Below are 21,864 nucleotides of genomic sequence, written 5' to 3' on the forward strand. Positions count from 1 at the left end.
ATGTATTTTCTGATGTCCCTCAGTTTAGTTTGTGTGCATATTACAACTGAGACCAGTAGCAGTGGCCAGAAGCTTTGTGTTCTTTATTGTATTAGAGTTGAAACACATAACTCCAGACCTCAACAGTAAGTTGAGAATAAGTATTCACCAGAAATATTAATAGTAGTGCCTGATCCTTGTCCCAGCAAAACGGTGCCCCACTTCGAAGCCATCCTCAAGAAGCAGAAAAGGCTATTTTTCCAAACTATTGCAATAATGACAGTTTCCGTGGGTGATCAGTGAGATGGAAGAAGGAATAAATGAGAAAGATTCGGGCTTTGGATACACAGCAAGACCTGCTCTTGCATAAAAAACTATTTTCCCGTCAGGCAGCTGAAGCGGAATCAAAAATCCAGAGTGGTTAAAACCTCTGAAAAATGGGAAAAGTGCTGGGCAGATTATCCATGGGCAGCTGGATGTTTCTAAGGTAACACAGCTATCTTGTCTTGCAGGACATACTTCAGGTCTAAGAACACAAAATAGTGTGAACGGAAATCACTGCTGGCAGAGTTCAACGGGATGCTGTACATAGATCTATAAATCGTCTAGTATACATAGGGTCTCTATTTCCTACACCGTAGAGCTTTCTTCCTGCAAGACTTGCATTTCAGTCACAGCACATTCAATACAGAGGTTCACATTGCACACTGGACTACATATCTTTCCGAAATTCCTCCCATTTTTTTCAGGTCCTTTATTCAAACAATTGAACAATGCAGAAGAAGGGCAGAGAAGCTGCAGAGCTCTCTCTACTTCTCAGCCCGCTGGTAACAGACAGGTTAACTCATGCACATACAAGAAGCATAAAGTATAGTAATTTGTCTATAGTAGATTTTTGCTTCTAAAAGGGGAGGAGTCCGGAGTAGAGAGGAGAAGATGAGAAAGAGTGGACCAAGTGTTCATTCGATATATATATGTTGCTTTCTTCTGAAAGAGTTAAAATTTGGAACAAAAGAAACAAAAGTAACATTGCATTGTGATCTAAATTACAAAAAAGTGATTAAAGAGCAGTATTTTTTTTTTAAATTGCTTCTGTTTTTCTAATCTAATACAAGAAAATGCTTCCTACTTATAGCAAGGCTTCAAATACGGAATAACTTCAGTTTCTTTAAACCATTAGCTTTGTCTCATTAGTCTCATGATAGTTTAACTCTGACTTAGTGTCTGGAATAAAATGTTCTGCTAAGCATATGGTGCCAGAATATTCCACATCTAAAAACTTCTAACATTTCCGTGCCCTTTCATGCTGGGACTGAAAAATTTTCATCAGATAAGTGTAAAGATAATGTCCTTTGCAAAATATCTGTTCTAAGGAGAGCATGTAAGAAGTGTAGAGAGAAGAATTGGTAAGATGAATAGAGAAAGTTTGAGCATATCTGGATTTTCTGTATTATTCCATCAACACAAACTTTATTGAAATTAAAATAATAAAAAGGTTTAGATTCAGAGGAACCGGTGAATTGTTTTTCTTCCAAAAAGATTCAAAGTGCTCTTAGAAATCAGAGTGTTTATTTTTCTGATAGATTTTTTGCTTTTGAATTAGTAGTTTGATAACATGATACTTTTCAAGCCTAAATTAAAATACAAGAGAGTGATCAAAAGTGAGATAAAAATCTTTATTGATTATTCTGAGCAGTTTTGTTGCATTTGCTGAATTATGTGAAAAAAACATGGTTGGAGGTGTGCTTGCAAACTTTCCATGTAATAGTTGGAAAGACTTATACTGTTTAAATAACAGTGCCTGTTCACACAGTGTAGAATATTAAAACCATCTACTGAAAAAAAGGTTTTATAACTTTTTGGTCTTTTTAGGTCATTCATCTAAAATATTTTTCATAATAAGTGCTGAAGAAAAATGGACGTGAGTTCTGAGCAGGAAAAAATAGCAAGAGAGATATTCAGTTACTGGAAAAAATTCATGGATTTGTTCCCTAGTCCTATAATGTTATTAAAAGCATTATGAAAAGAAATTGGGACCTTGGACTTTATTTTTTGAGGTCAGGAGAGATGAAAAACCTACAGCCTGTCATTTAATAGTCTGGTTTATATTTATGGCATACAAAACAACAAAACCTTCTCATTGCTCCTGCATCACAAAGGCCCCCTAAGGAGAAGCAACCAAGCCTGTTCTTAAAACAAGTTTCAAAGGGAAAAAATTGACAGCTGAACTAACTGGAAGATGTTTTTAATTCCTAATAAAAGATTACAGAGGTTTGTAAATTCTTCATCTTACTGTGTATACTGTTGTTTATGCAATACTAGCTGTGGCAGAATATATGACCAAGAGTTTTATTTTTTATTTCTTTTTCTATCCATAGATATCCTTTGGCAGAGTGAAAGTCAGAAGTAGCTAAGAAAGTCAATAAACCACAGATCCATGTTGACTACTTTTTCTGCCTTTTTTCTTGACACTAGCCTGCCTTTATTCTCCCTGTCCTAGAAAAAGAAAACTAGTTATTTTGCTTAACAGTTCTAGCACTCTTTAATTACCAGTAAGCTCCCAACAATACTGAAAATGAAGTACAGGTCATAGCTGCCTGTTTATTGTCATGCCTTTGCTCTTTGGCAAGAAACAGAAAGTTTATTATCCTTCTTATCTTTTGGAGCTCTTAAAGAACCACTTAAAGTCAACTGCAATTTTTCTATCTAGAAAGATGGACTATATCAGATATTTAATCTGATACTCAAAAAAATGCACCATGGCAAGGGCAAATAATAAGGCCAAATAATAAGAGCAAATAAATTCTAATAATTCCAACTAAGTATGTGTTTAGTGTTGTAAGAATATTGGAAATAGAGGTTTTGCATGATTGCGGAGAAGTTAGAGAATCATTATTTGTTTTTAATATCATACCTTTAGTATTGCTAATTTCCGACAACTATCAATAGTAGAACAACAGAGATTTTTTTAAAGGAAATATATCATAGACATTAATTAACAGACTGATATATTTGTGGACCTTTGCAGCTATGGTCAATGTCTGCGAAGGCATCTCATATTTTTTATAATTTAGATACAATACTGCCATCAAATTCCAGCATTTATAAGACTGACACGAGTTAAACTATAAAGCTTTGTATTTTTAAATCAGAAAGATAATGACACCAGAATACAACATTTTTTTCATAAAAAGTATAAAAATACTTCAGACTTTAATGTGTATTTGATTAAAACTCAATAACGAATAATTCATAGGATACTAAATCATGGAATATATATTAATATGATACAATATATAATATATAACATATAAAATTTCATATTTCAAATATTCAGAAGCAGCTGTAAGGGAGTAATTTATCTTGTATATTTCCACCAGTTTTCCTATAGAGCAGTATTTTTCATGTAATTTACTTTCATTTACACAGTGACAAAGCTTTGGAGGTCCCTAGTCTGAAGACATTGACAATCTGAACAAGACATGCAGGCCTTTATCATTAATTCTTCCTTGGAGAGACAGAATACATGTAACAGAGCTATCCTCACACTGTAGGTGATAAAACTCTCATTTCTAGTACCTCAACAGAACTTAAAATGGAAATGTTCTTTCTACGCCATAAAGCACAAGAATGTCAAAATTTTTTAGTCCAGGAAAGAAGTTGAAATTTTTTAAAGTATTTTACTCTTCTATCTCTTCAAAAAATCATAATTAGATGCAAAATATTAGCTTTTCTTGAGGCAGGCAGAAGCAAGAAAAGAGGAGAGGAAATAAAGAGGCTTTCATGCCTTCTTGTCACTGCTCTGAACAAAGAACGAGAAAGACAAACAATAGCTGATAAGAAACAAGATTTAAGTTTTGCTTAATTAGCAAGTTAAGATGCATGGAGTTCCATATGTTCTGCTAGGGGCTGCCATAAATCCTTCTTCATGGAATTGTGGGTCTACAAACAGATCCATTCTACTGCAATACCGACTTCGCAAGAAAAAATGATTATTTAGTTTTGGAGCCCCTGTTCTCCAATGTTATTGTCTTCTACAAAGCAACTTCTTTAAATGTTTTCAAAATTACATTAGAGTAAGTGCTTTACCTGCTAGCTTGGAAAAAAACCCTAGATAACGACACTAATGAATTTGTCTTTTATCGAATGGCATTTTCGCCTAAAACTTTAATGAATGAGACACTTAATATCATGGCAGATCCTGTTCCTTTTTTAACACTGTCAAGATGCTTAATTTTTTTTATTGGAGTAAGATGTATTCATGAACTAAAGAGTATCACAGCTACAGATCTTGCTACGTGTCTAATAAGCTCTTGAAGTGAGTCAAGTGCTACTACTCCATACTGAAGGCAAAGATTATATTTTTACCTTCAAAACCCCTGCACTTCCTTCTGTCTTATAGAGGTTTCAGAGAGCTTTGTCTTCAAGCAAGGGAGATTTGGAGCCAACTGATATTTGGAAAGATAAATTCCACAGAAGCCCTTTGACACTGAGTTGCATTTTCTGTACCTCTGGAAGTCATCCTTGGCTAATGGACTGTGGCACCTTCTGTAACAAATACTCAAGCAGCAGATCATAAAAAATTCTATTCAGAGAAGCTCATCTGAGAAACAGGACTTTTGAAATATCTGAGATATTGAGAAAAGTTTCAACATTAATAAAAAAAATAAAAATAAAAAAACCAAAACCACAAAGAACATATATTCTTATCTAAAGTATTAGTAGACCAGCATTTCAGATTTTGAAAATGTTGCGTTAGTGTAGTTATTTCAGTACACTAATCAGTTCTTCTCTTTCTAGACAGTAACTCCCTAACTTCTTTACTGATTTGTTGTTCCTTGATTCAGTAGAATTCCTCAGATCATGTAGTCACATACAGTTGGTTTCTTTAGAGAACAGTCATTGTTTCTTAGACTTGGTAAAATATTTTCCAGACAGCTGCTTATCTAAAGCCATTGCATTTGTTTGCTACAAACTGCCTAACTACACTACTCTAGAACCGAATCATTAAAGAGTTTAAGAACCTAGTAGAACCATACTTAGATTATCTTACTATGCAGGTCACAGCATTTGTAAGCTGCTGTAGATCAGCACTATAACCATCACAGATGGCTTGAAATAGTGAAAAAGCTGCAGTTATCTGGTCTTTCTAGTTCTACTTAAGGAAAAGTTTACATTTCAGAGACAGGATAAAAGACAAGTTGCCTGTCAGTCTGTTATGCCTCATGTATACTATTAGTTATAGTATTTTTATTAAATGGTTACACTTGCAGAATTTACTGTAATCTTTCTGTGATGGATTTCAGTATGGAATCAAACAGCATGGCGGAACAGAGAAAATTGGAATAGATTTTTACATTCAGCCATACTGCATGGTGAAAATCTACAATTATTTTTACAATTGAAGTTTTAAATAAGAGAGATAATGTTCATTTTCCATATTCAAACAGCTCCTTATATATTGTTTATTAGATTGTTATTTGAAATCTGCATATATATCTCTCCTTCTCACCTTTCTTCACTTTAGAAAAGTGAAAAATGAGAGTGAATTTCAGCAATAAAATGTCTCTTTTTTGTTGTTTCAAACCTGAGTATATTCCTTTAACCAAGCAGAAGGGTTTCATATTAATGTCTGATTTCAATATTAGACAAGATATAAAAAAATTGAAGAAGTTTTCCTATAAAGTCTCCGACTTCTTAAAATTGACCCTTATAGCACCTGTGTTTTTATCCAAAGAAGGATCATAGAGCAGTTAAAGGGCTGACAATTTTAATAGATGGATTTTACAAAGCATATTATACCATTATTTATTAAGAGTAGATTGATCTCTTGATATGTAAAGTTAGGCATAATCCATTTTGGTTTGCTCTCTTAATTCCTGACAGATAGGATTACATCAAAACTATTTTGAATATTAAACAGACAGAAATTTCCTTCAGCAATGTAAGAAAAGTAAACATATCATAGAAAGAGTCTTCAAATTTGAAAACAATTCTACTACAAGTATAAATAAACAATATTTTTAGATGTGTTCTTTAAAGAAAGATTGATCTGAAAGCCAAAACTACATCTGTTTTTCACTGCAACTCCCAGTCTTACCCTGGTTATATATACAACATTTTATATAAAATTCAGTAAATGGTGTTTATTTCAGTATCATGAAGTCATTTTACCATGCCTATATCATACTCTCTAAAATAACACTGGTCAAGAAGGGATCATACAACCACACATCAAACCTTGCTACACAAAATTTTCTTAAAGAATAACCTATTCCTCCTTAAATTTTCAATATGTAAAAATATAAGCTAAGTTTAAAAGCAAAACAAATATTCACCCTAAAATCGCTGGACCGTGGAGGTAAGTTTGATTTTACCAAAAATCAGCACAAAACCCCCTAACATATACATCCTCAGCTGCCCTTACAATCTTAGAAACAGGTACTTTTAGAGTAGTTTATATCATTTAAGAGTACACAGGAAAGAGGTTGGTGGAATTTCAAGTAGGTTTAGAAGTCTGGGTAGTGCTTCACAGCACAGCTATATAATATAAAGTGTGATGAACCTTGCCCTGAAAGTGAAGATGAAACTTTTATGTTAGAAAGATGAGTACTCAGAGAATCCCAATACACTGACAAATGGAGGGAATCTATATTTCCCCTGATCTTAAAACCAATTTTTTGCTAAGTGAAGACAAAATTCTATTTTTTCTCTTTTCAAAAAGAATTTGGATTAATCTGTGTTCAGCCATTTGTAAAAATTGTACATGTAATTGAAATTATTTTAACTCTCACATATGCACAAAGAGACATATGCACTGTAAATAAAATAACAATGTCAACAAGCTTGTTAGTTTTCTCCTGGTCAGACAAGTTCACAGCTGAGTTTTCTGAAGAATATCAAACCTTAGATTACGAAAGATCTTTAGAGCTGTTAGTTAAACCCTGTCAGGAAGTAATATAACATTGTTATTTAGAAGAAATTAGGTAGAAGAAAATAATGGGTTTGACCCTCCGTTCTTACACTGGTTTCACGCATATGTGATGCAAAAAATCAGAGCTAACATGTCTGGTTTTCCCAAATATGTAGAACATATGGAATGAAAATGTTCTTATTATTTCTTTAGTAGATTATACGATCCAGTCATACCATACTGTACATTCATCTGCTATCTGAATGATATATTTTTGTCATTTTAAGTGAGATGATAAAAGAACTGCAACCATATCAGAACTGTAAGTGGAATAACAGCAGACTAAATGGTGATAAAGCAGCTGGTATACAATATGAGTGGGACTTAAATTTGAAAATATCCATATCCTTTTTTTGTGTGTGAGAGAAATGCAATCCAATTTGTGATTTGGATCTCAGATGCTGCAGCTGCCATAGGAATGCTTCCTGCATATTCTTCAACCACACTACTCCGTCTCACTTTAGTTTCTCAAGATCAAAATGAATGCTCATTGCTTTGGTAAAATCCTCCCTTCAATAAACACAATTCCTGTCTCTAAATTCTTCCTCTTACAAGAGTGGTGATCTTCAAAAGATCTAACTCCAGCCCTTTGCTCAATTCCAGAGACCAGGGAGATTTGTTACATTTTTGTTCACTGAACAGAGAATTACCAGAAATTCTTTCATAAATGCTGACTTGCCAAAAGCTAATGCTCTTGGTCTTGAATTATCTATGGAGGGAACTCTGTTAGCCAACATACCTAAGTCTCTTATTCTGGCTACTTTGAGTAAAAAAGACAGGCTAAATGTGATTTTCAAGTCCTATATGTGCTTAATTGCACATTTAATCCAATTTTCTTTGTTGCTTAATTGCTGATTTAGGGTTAGATGTAATGGCATTCCTACCTTTCTAGTGAAAGCTGTGAGTGAAATGAGAGTCATGCCAATATCTCCTTGTGCGTCTGCCCTTGATTGTGAGGCTTTTTACCTCACAGCTCTGAAATCATTCTTCATTGATGTGTGCTCAGCTATTAGTTTTTTTTTCCTGAAACTGAAATCAGGTGTTCAAAAGCAGTTTTCTGAAATCTGGCATTATTTGAATGAATCACAGAGAGGAAACATGCTAACGTGTGCACTAGTATATGCTGATTTTCTCCAGCTTCCTTAAGGTCAGTAGTCTCCAAGAGGTGAAGTTTATAGGTGAAGTCTATAGGTGAAGTTTGCTTCATTTGGATAATAAATGGGAATGATGAGAAACAACTGTCTGGAGAATCCATTCTTTTCTGGAGAAATGGAAGGTAAGCTCTCTCTCTGTTCACTGGTTTTCTATACAGCCTTACCAAGTGATATTCTAAAAGCAGTAAAAAAACTGAGGAATAAAGAAGTTCTATATACAGGGTTCCCAACTAGTCACACAGCATGGAAAACAGATCCTGAAATATGCAAGCATTTTACATATATCATATTACTACCCACAGGATTAGGAGTGTGATGGAGTCCAGCACACAAGGCTGGTCTCCTTCCTGGACTCTATTCCACTCTTCCTGGACATATCAGATGCTTCAACTGTAGTTCCACCAGGACTTCAGAATTTCATTAGTGTATTATATTACTCAAAGACCACACAATAATCAGCCTTTAGCTGACTGTATATGTATGCAAAGCAAAACTAGATTAGCATACCATCAAAATTATCTGGAAAAACACAAAACATTTTATAAATAGTGTAATTAAATAATACTCAACACCATATTTAAGTGGTCTGTGACAGCTAATGACAGCTACATGCTTTCTCAGAGATACTTTTAAACTCTGGCTGCTGAAATCCCTGAAAATTACAAAAAAACCTCTACTCTTAAAAATTCTCTCAGTGCACCAAAGATTTATGATGTCCTGCCATTTACAAGAGATTCAAAAGTGCTGTTTTTTCATAGTCAAATATATGTATATGCACACATATTCAAATTCATGTATATACATTTGGCTTATATATAATTACTGGGTGCAAAATAATCCAGTGAAAAAGTGACTGTATAGGTTCTGTGTGAAAGATTTTTCAAGTGCATTTCTCAAATTTTGCAGGGTAAGGTTTTATCAAGACATTTCAAAATAAATGTCAGAAAAAAAGAACCTTTATATTATTAACTCACAAACATGTTGGAAGTACTAACCTGCTTCTTATTGTTTACCTTAAAATACAAAATATGTATTACCTTAAAAAAGTCAATGCTCTTGAAGACATAAATGGATTATTTTACCATTCACCTGGAAACTGCTCTGAAACACTTCTGTTGAAGTTTCACAACATCATTATGGTACTTCAAGAAAATAAAAGCCCAATCAATTAAAATAGCACACAAGTCTTGCAATGAAGGTAGGAAGTATTTGAGAGCAGCAATTTTTCACTATGCTACTAAGGTTAGTGACCATGCAAAGGGAGCTACAGGTACATCTGCAAGCACCACTTCTCTAAAAAAGTATCTGACAGTTGATGAAATAACAATTTCACTGATTTCACTTAATTTGTGATATAATTTTTAGCATAAACAGGATAGATAGCAAATATACAAGATACACGGATATTTATAGCAATGGATTAGGTATAACTACTTAGTAATCAATGGTCTGTCATACAGAGAGGGGTCATTTATATTCTTTTATATTTCTGCAGAGTTAGGATCTTATGAAGTTAGTAAACAAAATTATTTTACTACAAAAATGGTCAGCTAACTTTATTTTAAAAGTGATAAATATGAACATGGATTTTCCCATGAGCATCTTCTTTGAACTTGTGACTTTCTTTATCTCTTCAAATGCTTAAAATACACTAGGCATACTATTGCTCTAGTAAATGCCATCACTGTAATGCTAGAGACTGAGTCACAGACCACACTGGAGTCATGATGATTTCATTTGTTAATTCTGATTGACTAGAAGAGTTCAAATTGTTCTTTCCCTAGAAAGTTGTTTGAAGAGCTAAAGTCACATTAATTTTGGCTGAGAGATAAGAATTAACCTAAAGGTGTAACCATGAGATCTACTACTGCCTATTTTCACTGTCATGCCACCACATCTCCCTAACATAGTTTTAAAATTAAAGATGCCCATACTCACAAATCAGGATATTTAGGAAAGTTCTCAGTATGTACCAATGAACATCAAACTCAAACACTACCAGGAGTTGGTCTTAGAGACTCTAAGGAACATCAGTTTTCTCTGTTTATACATGAAACCAAAGAGTTGATGCAAATTGCAGCAAAATATAGATAACGGGAGGAATGTATATTTTTCCTTTATTTTCCACTTCTAGTAACCACATGTAAAAACTTTTACAGATAAATTTTTACAGATAATATTGCATTTAAGTAGAGGGAAGAGCATTTCAAACCAGATAACCTAATGAAATCCTCCACTTGTTGAAAAAGATTGAATGGTCTTTCCACTGTTGTTTTACAAACAATTAGAGATTGATTAGAGATTAAATTTTACACTAATACTTTACTGATACTTTAATGCTTCCAGAAGACAAAGCATCCTCCTATAAATTGCCTTTGAATAATAAAAAATCATGTGTAATTGAAGGAGAGTCGGTTTCAGAGAGCTGTTACAAACCTCCTCACAAGCCAAAGGTGAGAAAGAGGATGAAATTTGGCCTGAACCTCAAACCTGCAATGGAGTTGGGCTACTCAAAATAGGGAACTAAGATGCAACCTGTGAAGTGTTGTCCTATTGATGTTCCTGGAAGAGTAAGAAAGGAAGTAGGAAACTGTGAGAAACTTCCAACAGTAGTTTTTTTTGTTGGGGGATTTTTTTGTTTAATTTGTATGGATTTTTCCCTCATATTCCCTGCTGATTTACCCTGAGCTTAAGAGTGTAGTTCTGCATAATTTATTTAATTTATTTAGCCTATCTGCTGTCTAATTCCCAAAAGGATAATTGGCAACCACTTCATACTAATACCTAAACAAAATTGTGTGGCTTTAAACTGTAACTTGAAATTATTAAAAATCTATGACAACAAAATACCCTGTAAGACAGGCTAAAAGTTACCATTATTGGGGAACTTCACCACAAAGCTTGGTGTTTTTAGAAAAATCACATAATAAAAGTGTTGAAGATGAATAAGAACTACATAAAGAATCCAAATAAAGATATCCGTAATAGGTAGCAAAACAGGCTAAGAAGTTTTTTAATACTGGGTTAAATGTAAAAAGTACATCCATTTGTTTAATATCCAAACAGCCAAAATACACTGCAATTCTAGCCCACTTGTGACATAATCCTCAAGAGCTGTAATTCCAAAAATGCCAAAGGTGCTGTATACTACCTGTTGGTAGTATACAATAGGTATACTGAAATGCGAGTAGTGAGAGTATAAAAGCAAAATGCAAAGGAAAATATAAACTTTGCCATGCTAAGAGAAAACAAATACCACTGGACTCGCTACACAAAACCTGAATGGATTCTTTTTCTTGATAAAGGCAGACTTTTGTGTCAGTATACACCTATTTATGTTAGAGAGACACTGAAAAGTAAAGTCATTTTTCTTAAGTTCCTTTAAATGGAACAGTGGAATTTGTACCAGTGAATAGTGAATATTGAGGAAACTGAGACTCATTGACTTCAGATATGACTTTAGTGGCACAGCTCTGAGACAGTGAGAGTACATACAAACTGGGACAGGCTTTTATGTTAGTTAAGGTAAGTATTGTCTGCCTTCTAGTCACCAAAAATGTGCTGTGCTGTGCTAGAGCACAGTACTGGAAGAAAATATATTTGTTTCTATTGCATTCAGTAGCAGCTGTATTCTGCATATCATTCACTGAGTCACACTTAAATAAAAGAGGAACATAGTAAAAAATATCTCAATATAACTTTTTACATTTTGTTTCCTTATTATTCAAAAGGATGCAACAACAAATAATTACTTCTGAGAGAGAGAGTGAGAAAGAAATAAAAAGATGCTATATTGTAAACATGGTTATATTATGGTAAATGTAAGATTTAATTAAGCTTTAACTAAAAACCATGACTGATGCTTCCAAAATTACTCTGATTAAAAGAGGATAGCTATTCAACTAGTCGTCAGCAATACAACTCCAAGAAACAATTCAAAGCACTACTCCTCCATAATGAAGCCATTACAGCTTCCCATCATATGTCTAGGAATTCTTATAAATTTCTTAGAAATTATATCTATAGAGAAGCTTTATGTGTGCTTGGAAAGATATCATATTTTAAAATAGAGGCAAAAAGTAATGTTTCTTGAGAGATGACCTCAGAATCTTTAGTCTAATGGGTAACTTTTAGTTTGGTATTTGTGCTCCCTACTGACCTGATTTATTTCCTTGGCTCCTTAACAAATAGTTTGGTTAAATGCATTGAGATTTATACCATTATCTGAAATTTTAAAAAAGCAAAATAAAACAAAACAAACAAACTGTTTCTGAATATCTGAGATTGTTCCAAATCTGCTCATTCTTTCTTCATTTGCTTATGTTTGTATGTGAGCTGTGTTAGTTTTAGGTATGTGAGAAACATGATGGTGAGTGCTAAATCTGCTGAAAGAAGACAGGATTGTTTCTTCTGATACTAAATTGGAAACTGAAGGAGAACTTGGAATTCAGTTCTAGCATCAACCCCTTTGTTTATTCAAACTTCAAAATCTTTTGGTATCTTTAACTGACCATCTGAAAATTCCCAGACCATCTCAAGCAAGCTACTATGTTCCCAGCCTAAGGAGATGAACATATGCACTACTGTCATCAGATCTGGTGATGTGCTTTATTCAAGACACAAAGGTTGATGTTGACATTACTTCAAGAAATAAATGCCTGTATACATGTGTTTAGTGTAAGTTACCAATTTCATTCTTTTGCTGAGCATAGTTTAGCAGATATTTAGCTTTATGCTTCATTACAGTGCTAGACAAGCCATCCAAGGCTTCAGGCCAACAGAGGTCATATTATGTTTTCAAACCTTATGAGATACATCAAAGCCATCCACTGAGCCCATCTGGAACTCAGGTTCCCAGCTACATGAAACAGAGACTCATGTAATACCCTGGAATAATTTTCTGTCTATCTGCTACTAATATAAAAGTATGGTAAAGAAAAGAAATTTCCATAACAATGTAAAAAAAAAAAATTTCTTTGTTTCCTTGAAATTATACACTAATAGCTTTTATTTGCTCAGAAATATAAGATCCTAATAATAATTTTCTCCACAAAATATTTATTTTAATAATAGAGTCCCAAGAAAATAATAAAACACACTAAAATAGTTCACATTGAACAGATTCATCTGAAATCAGTATGGCATTAGAGAGCCAACAGCCTTTATCGATATAATTTTATAATGTTTATTATATAATTTACCAATAAAACTGTCAAATTATGATGAAGAATAATTATTTGTTATAATTAATTACATTAATAGTTATTATTTAATAGTATAATTATCAATTTATCAGTATTGACAAAGATTAGTTCGACATGGGGCAACTTAACATCCTGGACTATATCAGAGAAACACTCTTTCCCATAATGCAACTTGGGAGTGACAGAACTTGGCCTTTATTTTGAAATGCTGTTAATTAGATCTTGTCATTACAGAAATCAAATCTACACTAGTGTTTTATTTTCTATCAGGCAGGCAATCTGAAGCAAATTTCCCCATTATCTAAACTCACTTTGGTTTGCATCATGATTTCAGAGTGCCTGCACTGGGTGCCTCCTTGATGAAATGAAACTGAAAGATGACCTGTGAGAGGGAATCTGATGCTTTCCATCTATTTGTGAATGTTCAGCCAATGAGACCTGACTAGACTTATTCCACCTGGCCTCTAAATGTGGATGACACAGATATATTAGATCTTCCTCTTTTGCTCTACAGATTGACTTTCATCCTGCCACAGTACTTATAATGGAAACATAAACACAGGGATTGTGTGTTTGGCTTAGAGCACAAGCACATCTCTATATGTAACCACACCCTCAATGCATTTTCAGTGCTACTGGCATCTCCTCACCACCTTTTGCTGAGCTTTGCTCAGCACCAACACTGTTATAGCTGATGGTGTAGGCAAAATCATTCCTCACACTGTGCCACCACCATGCATGCAGAATACTTAATTAAAAAAACATCAATTTGTAGTTTGTTAGGCCTATCACTAGGAATAACACATTTCATATGAACAAGCCCTCTTGTGGAACTGTAAAATTTCTCTTAGTGAAAAAATATGAACGCATCACTTGAGTTTCCATGAGTCAGTATTCTAATTCTTTCAATGGAAATACTGAATCCATAATCTTCTGATTTACATATTTGAGTGAATCACAATATCAACTGAACTATGTCAGCTGTCATTTCAAAATAATCCTAGCCTCCAAGTCCTCCATATATGTTATGCTGAGCATAGTTGCCAACTGGATATTGAACTAGACAGGAACAGTTGAGGCAAAATGCAATTTATTTACTGAAATCATTACTAAGAAATCTAGTATTAAAAACTGTGTGATGTATATTAACTCTGCTCTGTTCCAACTGAAAATACAACCTATGAATAAAGGTAAAATTAGATTATGGTTTAATTATTTCCCCAAGCCAGACATATGTATAGGCATAGTTCCTCATAAGTTCCTCAGCAAAAACTTTATTCACATCTCAACTTATTTAAAGCCATTAAAATCATACACTTGCTTGCTTGTCTTCAATCATAGGACAGTTCAACATGTCAAGTATTTTGCATTTTCTGGCTTCACTTGCTTTGTTTTATTGCTTTAAGATGGATGAAGAAAAAGAAGAAATTTTCAGATCTCCCACCTTGCAACATCATCAGCTGATGCTGTTGGTAATGAAGACACTATGGGCAAATGCTACATGAATATCAGGCAGGCAACAGAGCCTCTTGCCTTATAAATTCCTAAACAATGTACAAAAAGACCTTGAGGACAAAATGCTTTATATAAAATAAAGTTAATACTGTGCTAGGATGGTAGTGTCCTTTACTTGGTCCAGTGTGTAGCAAATCAAGAAGAAGGAGTAAGTATGATCTAGATCTGAGGCAACTCCTAGGAATGTATTTGAAATTTACAAGGAAATCAGCAAATTACTTACACTCTCCTCCCAGAAAAGGATGGGAAAGCTTCTGCAGAGCTGCAGAGCAAGATTGATAATATTCATCAAGGGGAAAACCATGCCATTTCCAATAGATTATCATCACAGTTTATACAGGATGGTCACAACATTCATCTACAGAGACACAGTCTGTGCTCTCAGAACAGGCTGTGCCTATATTGTTCTGTTTTTCCCTATAAGGAAAACTTATATTCTGAAACTCTATACAGCTTGTATTTAGCTAAGAGAATGGACCAGCAAGTATCAAACCAACACACAATAGTGTGTAATAATCCTTAGTATCCTTATTAGTCTGGAAAATATCAGTATATTTCTTTGTCTAGTTTTATTTTCTATGCAAATTATGGTAAAATAATCCAACACTGAAAGCACTTCTGAAATAGAGCCAGAAATATGGTTTTTAGCTATGATTCAGAAACTGTACCATAATTCTATTTCTGGAATAGGAGGAAAGCACTCCTATTGCTATTCCTCCTACTGGTCCCCTGTTTTTATTGGTCATATCCACTCAGCTGCAAAAGAAACAGCAGCTCTAGTTTAGCCCCAGGGCTTCTGGAAGAAAAAGGAAAGGTACTTTCTGACTCTACCTCATTACATTGCAAAGTAGAATTGGCCACACTCTGCATGACAGGGATTCCGCATAGGAAAGGTGCATTGACTGCTCTACTTGCTTACTGTTCAGTTCCAACATGTGTAATAATGCTATTAGGTGGACAAAATATTTTTGTATGACAAGCAAAACAGAAATCTACATGAATATTTACTTAAGGCACAAAGACTTCAAGCTCTATCTTTCTATTTTGTTGTATGTGTGTATTTAAAGATCCTGGATTCTTTGCTTGGTCTAATTATCGTATTTTTGGAGTAAACAACATAATTTACAAAGTCTCTACAACCAAAAAATACTACAGACAGTTCTGCGCTCAATTATTTTTGTAATTCTTTTTTTTTTGTAAAGCATGTGTATGTGTATGTCCATATGCTTAGTTTCAACTTGAGGCTTTGGCAAGAAGGATTAGTTTTCCTGTTTTCCACCACGAAATTCATGGTAATTGGGCTTATAGTAGAAACCTAATGTTTCTCATTTCTTCAGTAAGCAACCTGTGTTTCCACCCAGAGGAGGATGCAAGTGTATCTATAGATCAAAACAGTCAGTTAATATTCAGTCGAGTCACCCTTCTCAGTTCATTGCATGCAGAACAACATATTCATAAAACTATTAACCATCTTATTGACTGGTTAGAAAAAACAAACTACAGAAAATATGGGCCCAGGCAGCACTATTGATTTTTAAGCAGGAAGAGGGTATGTGGTGGGGCAGCCCTGCAGCCCAATTCCAGCTAAAACTCAGAAGCCAGACAGAAAACAAGTAGCTTTTCAGAGATACCCCATGTGACGTGGATGTCGACTGTGGTTAGGACATTGTCTTTCACGAGCTCTGATCACCACAAATCACAATTCTCTGGCACAACAGAATTATGCAAAAAAAACCCCAACCCTTGTGCAAATAAAATTATTTCTCTAGATACCTAAGGCACATTAAATAATCCACAGTAACAGAGTTTTAGTGCATAAAACAGGCAATAAAAATATATATCACAGAATAATAATAGTAAATAATAATAAATAACACTCACGTGAAATGTAAGACCAACCTTTATTGCCATTTGTCATTTATTCCTAAGTAAAAGGGCCTGTAAGCATATTTTTCACATTACTCAAAATTCCTAAATTCCAAAATTATATAAAACCCACTCACACAGCTATAAATATTTCCAAGGTAACTGCAATGAAAATCACTTTATTATTATCTCCTCCCTTTGACGCTGCCCAGATTTTTTAAAGATTTTTTGTGTTACATGCTAAAGCATTTGTCCAGCATTACTATTTTCTATCACAGTTAAATATCAGAAGTCTTTAAAAACTAGCTCACTAACAGCCTTTCTGGCACCATATTTATATTCACTAACACATCTTTCAAAGCTTCTGAAGCCAGCTCATATGATCTGCACCAAAACGTGTTGCACACAAACCCAATTATTCAGTCGATTCCTATTATAGCTGGCTTTTCAATGGTGTTTACCATCATTACTGATACAAGTCACCAACTGGTTATGGACTTGCAGTTTTCACAAAGAACATGCCTGTAGTACTTTTACATGATGTTTGTAAAAAAAAATGTACTGTGACAGTGTGATAAGTAAGAAAAGAAAAATTTTTATTCAGGTAAAACTAAGGGAGAAATTCCACTCCTGGCAGAGGGCTGCTGAAAGGAGCTGCCTACATGCTCAGCCAGTCTAAGGGTTCAAGGTAACATCAGATTCCACAATTCTTCCATGGACCAGGTGACATAGATCTGAAAGTATACACAATTTTTTTACTCCATTTTGCATGTTATATATGGCATATTTTCTACATGTGCAATTAAACCTGTACAGAGTAGGAACAGTCATCGAATTTTACAAGAGTTTTGTGGTGATATGTGATCACATCAGATACAAGGTGACTAATAATCCATCTCCATCACAAGAAATATATTTTTTCATAGCATTGGATATTTCCAGAAAGAAACTTAAAAGCTCTTTTCTTTGATCTTAAGTTACTTTGCACTGAAATATGTGAAGCAACAAAATAGTTGAAAAGTTATGGCCTACTAAACAAGAGTAGCATGGCACACCTGCCCAAAGCATAATCTAATGATAAATGTATGCTAATAAGTACAATTATAAATTCTAACAAGATACTTTCTCTTATAGGAGAAGCTTTTTGTTTCATTTTCATATAAGATACATGAAAGAAAATAGGATTAATGAAACAGTATAAACCAAGTTCTGGGTAGGTATACAGATGATTTAAACTATTAATATAGAAATTAATATGAAAGTGAATGAGAGCATCTAGCATTTCTTACAGAATATGGGGGTTTTCCCACAGAGCTCAAAACACATTTTGTACCAGAAAGTAACATTTTTGCTTACATTCTGCTAATTCACTATTATTGGAATGTAACATTTAGTTGCTAAGAAATAAAAACCAGAATGAATCAGTATCATGGTGATAGATACGTTTTATGTATAGAAATATTTCCCAGTTTCCCAGTAACCCCGTTTCAAACCTTTGATCAGCAATGCACTTTTACAGTACTTCATAGTATATTTATAATTTTATGTCATGAATATTTTAGGATTTCTCTGCAGGTTTTGTAAGAAAGCAATTTTATTTCTTCAGAGGCCTTCTGATCATTAGATAACTTTAAAAAATTACTTTAACCTTCTTAGGTTTCAGGAAAGACCAGCCCTTACTTCACTACTTGTTAGCAAAAAAAGGAATACACTCTAGTTGTCCTAAGAGTACATTTATAAACGACAAATCTCATCTGGCTATAAAATGGGTTAGTAGTGCTCCCAAGTCTTTGAAAGTTTGTGTTTAACATTTATGGAAACTGTTACTACATACTGCTGATGCCAAAGATAAAGATTCAGCCAGATCCAAGAGACCTTGGGTACTGAGGCAATTCGAGCATGTTTTTCTCTCTCTACTGCACGTGCCTGGCTCCTGGGTTCTGCCTACTGGCAACTCCTTTTAGTCCTCATTTAGGTCTGTGCTTAGATCTGAGCTTTAGATATGTGCTTAGCTTAATAACTGAAAGCTATAAGAGCTAAAAATACTGATGATAGAAGTTTTTCCGTTTTTTTTCTTTTGCAAAGATGCTGAAAGAGAGGAAAAAAATGCTTTTTCAGTTCAAATTCTATTGAAATAAACATCATGTACAATGTGATGATATTTTGAATGTTCCTTTATGCAAGTTAGTGTTCCCATGTATTACTGTAGACAACCAATTTAAGAAAACAAAAAATATTTACTGGATATGATAAACACCAACACAAACCTAAGTTGCTCTTAAGTGACCAAAGCAGCATTAGACAACTTTCAAAAACAAAATCTGAAATTTCAAAATTAAGTTCCTTTGAGCTGTACTGTCATTAAAAAGGGAACAACCCTCAAGGTCCCAATAAAAACAGCCCGAATAAAAATATTTTTCAGTGAATTAATATTTCCCATTTCATAACCAATAATCAAGTTAAAAATATCTGCTTTGTAATCCAACCTTTTCCACCTGTATCATTATTTTATGCACATAAACATACAGCTAAATAGATGATCCAGCAGAGAACAAGGAATGTTACTACTTGGATTTTGCTGTTTACAATGTTCATGAAAGGTTCATGCTCACTGTGGGACTGCTGGCAAACTAATTTATCCACCTCAAGTAGCAGAAATACTATATTTTTATCAATCTTGAATGCAAAAATAAAGAAAATCACTGCTTTATGTTATATAGCTGCAGAAGTCTGCCAAGGTTGGCACAAGTGAATTGAAATGAAACAAGGAGATACTGAAATACAAAACACTAAACTTTGGTATTGCCCTGCTTATTATAAAATTAAACCTTGTTCATTATAACTCCTTCCTTTCATACAATATATAACTTCTTTATATGAGCTCTTCTCATATAGTTTTCTATTTTAATACCTTTAATCAAGCATAGTGTAGGGGTCAAAGATTAAGCTTCTTTGAATTACAGCAGGTCTTTCAAGAAACACACTGAACTAAATCATGCTTTTAACATTTGCAGAATTTCAGGACAAATTTCCTGAGCAGAACGAAGGTACTAGGAATATCATAGCTTCTATATTGTTTCAGATATTGATTTAATTAGGGGCAGACATTGGAGCACCCAAAATCTTCAGATGGTTAGTCTGTCAAACACTAATCATGATTATCCTCCACCCACGCACTCTGATAGATGCACCCCTGTATGGCCAGTCTGATTCCTTGGCCATTAGAGTCCAATTTGGTCTTATTTCCTGAGAACATCAGTGACACGCTGATAATAAAGTTACAACTTGCACACATGCCTTGTGTTTCTTTCAGTACTATTGTTGAAAGAACTAACATGTTATTGAATAATGTACAATTAATTCAACTGTTTAATCGTTACATCAATGTACAATTAATTCAGTAGCTTAATCACACATCACCCACCATCAGTCAGCGCTCAGGCCCTCATCTCACAAATTTAGTATTTCTTCAGTTTTGAACATGCTAAAAATTGTTTTTACTGAGATTATTTTCACACATTTAGGTTAAATACCAGTGTACATATTTCAAATTAAGAATCATTATGCTGTTCCATAACTTTGCAAGCTATTTAAATGAAAGAAATTCTCCGTCTCCCACAGATTCAATGTAACATATAGAAACAATAATACAGGTAGGAAAGAAAAAAAGGTGAAAATACTTTAAAACAGATCAAAATAATTAACAAGAGTTGTATGAAGTCCTTCTCAGCAATTACTGCATTTGCAAGCAAAAATTGAAGTAACTCAAGAGGGAAAGAGAAACTACCACAAACATGGTGGACAAAACCTAGGAAGCAAAGAATGACAAAGCCAAGGCAAGAATTGGAAAGTTGCTTCACATCTCTTTATATTCCATATATGTGAATAAATAAATAGAAAAAATAATTGAAAAAGAACATCAGAGGACAATACAGGCTTTCTTTGGTTGATTTTTTTTTTAATTTACAGAGATTTTTTTAGTACTGATGACACCAAGCAGTTCTAGAACACAAACTCATACCGTCTGGAATTAGCAGCTTTACATTCCAAGGTCATTTAAATCTGTGTTGTTCATTAAAGTATCCAGGATGCAACTGGAAATTGAGTTCTGCTTACCTTTTTATTTAGTGACCCCTCAGCTCAAAAATCAGCAGAAGAAATGATTTTTAAAAGAGAATTTTGTGTATGTAGGACGTCTACTGTAATCACAGAGATTGCCAGTAGCAATAATACATACTGTAAAAAATACATATACTTTACTCTTAGCACTTATTTTCATAAGTTACCACAGAATAAAATATTCAAATTTGTATCACAACCAAGCATCCTAATTTTTGTGACTTTTTCAACTGGATGCACTCAGAAAAAATACCTGACATCAGGAACTGTGTTTAAGAGCATAGCTACAGGATGCTGTACAGAATATTTCGATTCAGTGTGTGAAAAAAGTAGTCATGCTGTAGAGGAACAGGCCTGGGGCAATCATGTCTCTGAATCACTGCCAGGATTAGCAGATCGTCACTGTTGGGAGGATGCTACTCTTTTTGTACAGCCCTCAACTATCATTTGACATCACAGTGAGAAGGGCAAGACAGTACAATTAAAAACAATGGATCTAAAAGAAGGCAGGAATGAAATGCAGTTACTGGACCTAAAGAATGGGGTACCTGGATTTTGTGAAATAAGTTTGCCATGCATTTTATGATCAACTTTTATTTGCTTCAGATTGCTTGCTCCAGTAGTATACACAGGGTTTGTTATATATTAAAGACATCACTCTACAATAGCATAAAGTAATGAAAAAGACAAAACTGTAAAACAATCAGGAACAGGAAGGTTATTTAAATCCTAACTCAGACACTGAGCTGAAAAGGCTGTTGCCACTTTAAGTAGTGGAGTGTTTGAATTGCCCTGCAGGGCCAGAGTGCTGTAAGGACCATCTGGGGCAGGGGTGTGTATGAGGGTTTTTTTATTATTGTTAAATCTTAATGTAGGATTACATAGTTTTTCAGAGCCAAGGCACAGAAGATTGCTTATAATCAAGTGCTACTGAAAGATGTTTGTAATTAGACTGGTTTGCAATTTACAGAACATATAATACATTCTTACCTGTAGCTAAGCACACAGGTTTATTTCCCTGAATGAGGCAAGACTTGGTTTAAAACTGACAACC

General features: G+C 34.1%; 1 protein-coding gene across 16 annotated transcripts in view; it reads right to left on the bottom strand.

Moving 5' to 3' along the window:
* Window positions 1-21,864, bottom strand: part of PPFIA2 (PTPRF interacting protein alpha 2) — a 342,104-nt gene that overhangs the window by 209,141 nt on the left and 111,099 nt on the right. The gene's annotated exons all lie outside the window — the stretch shown is intronic.

The sequence above is a fragment of the Neopelma chrysocephalum genome, unplaced genomic scaffold (assembly GCF_003984885.1).
Source record: "Neopelma chrysocephalum unplaced genomic scaffold, ASM398488v2 Primary Assembly neopelma1_59, whole genome shotgun sequence".
Classification (NCBI taxonomy): Eukaryota; Metazoa; Chordata; class Aves; order Passeriformes; family Pipridae; genus Neopelma; species Neopelma chrysocephalum.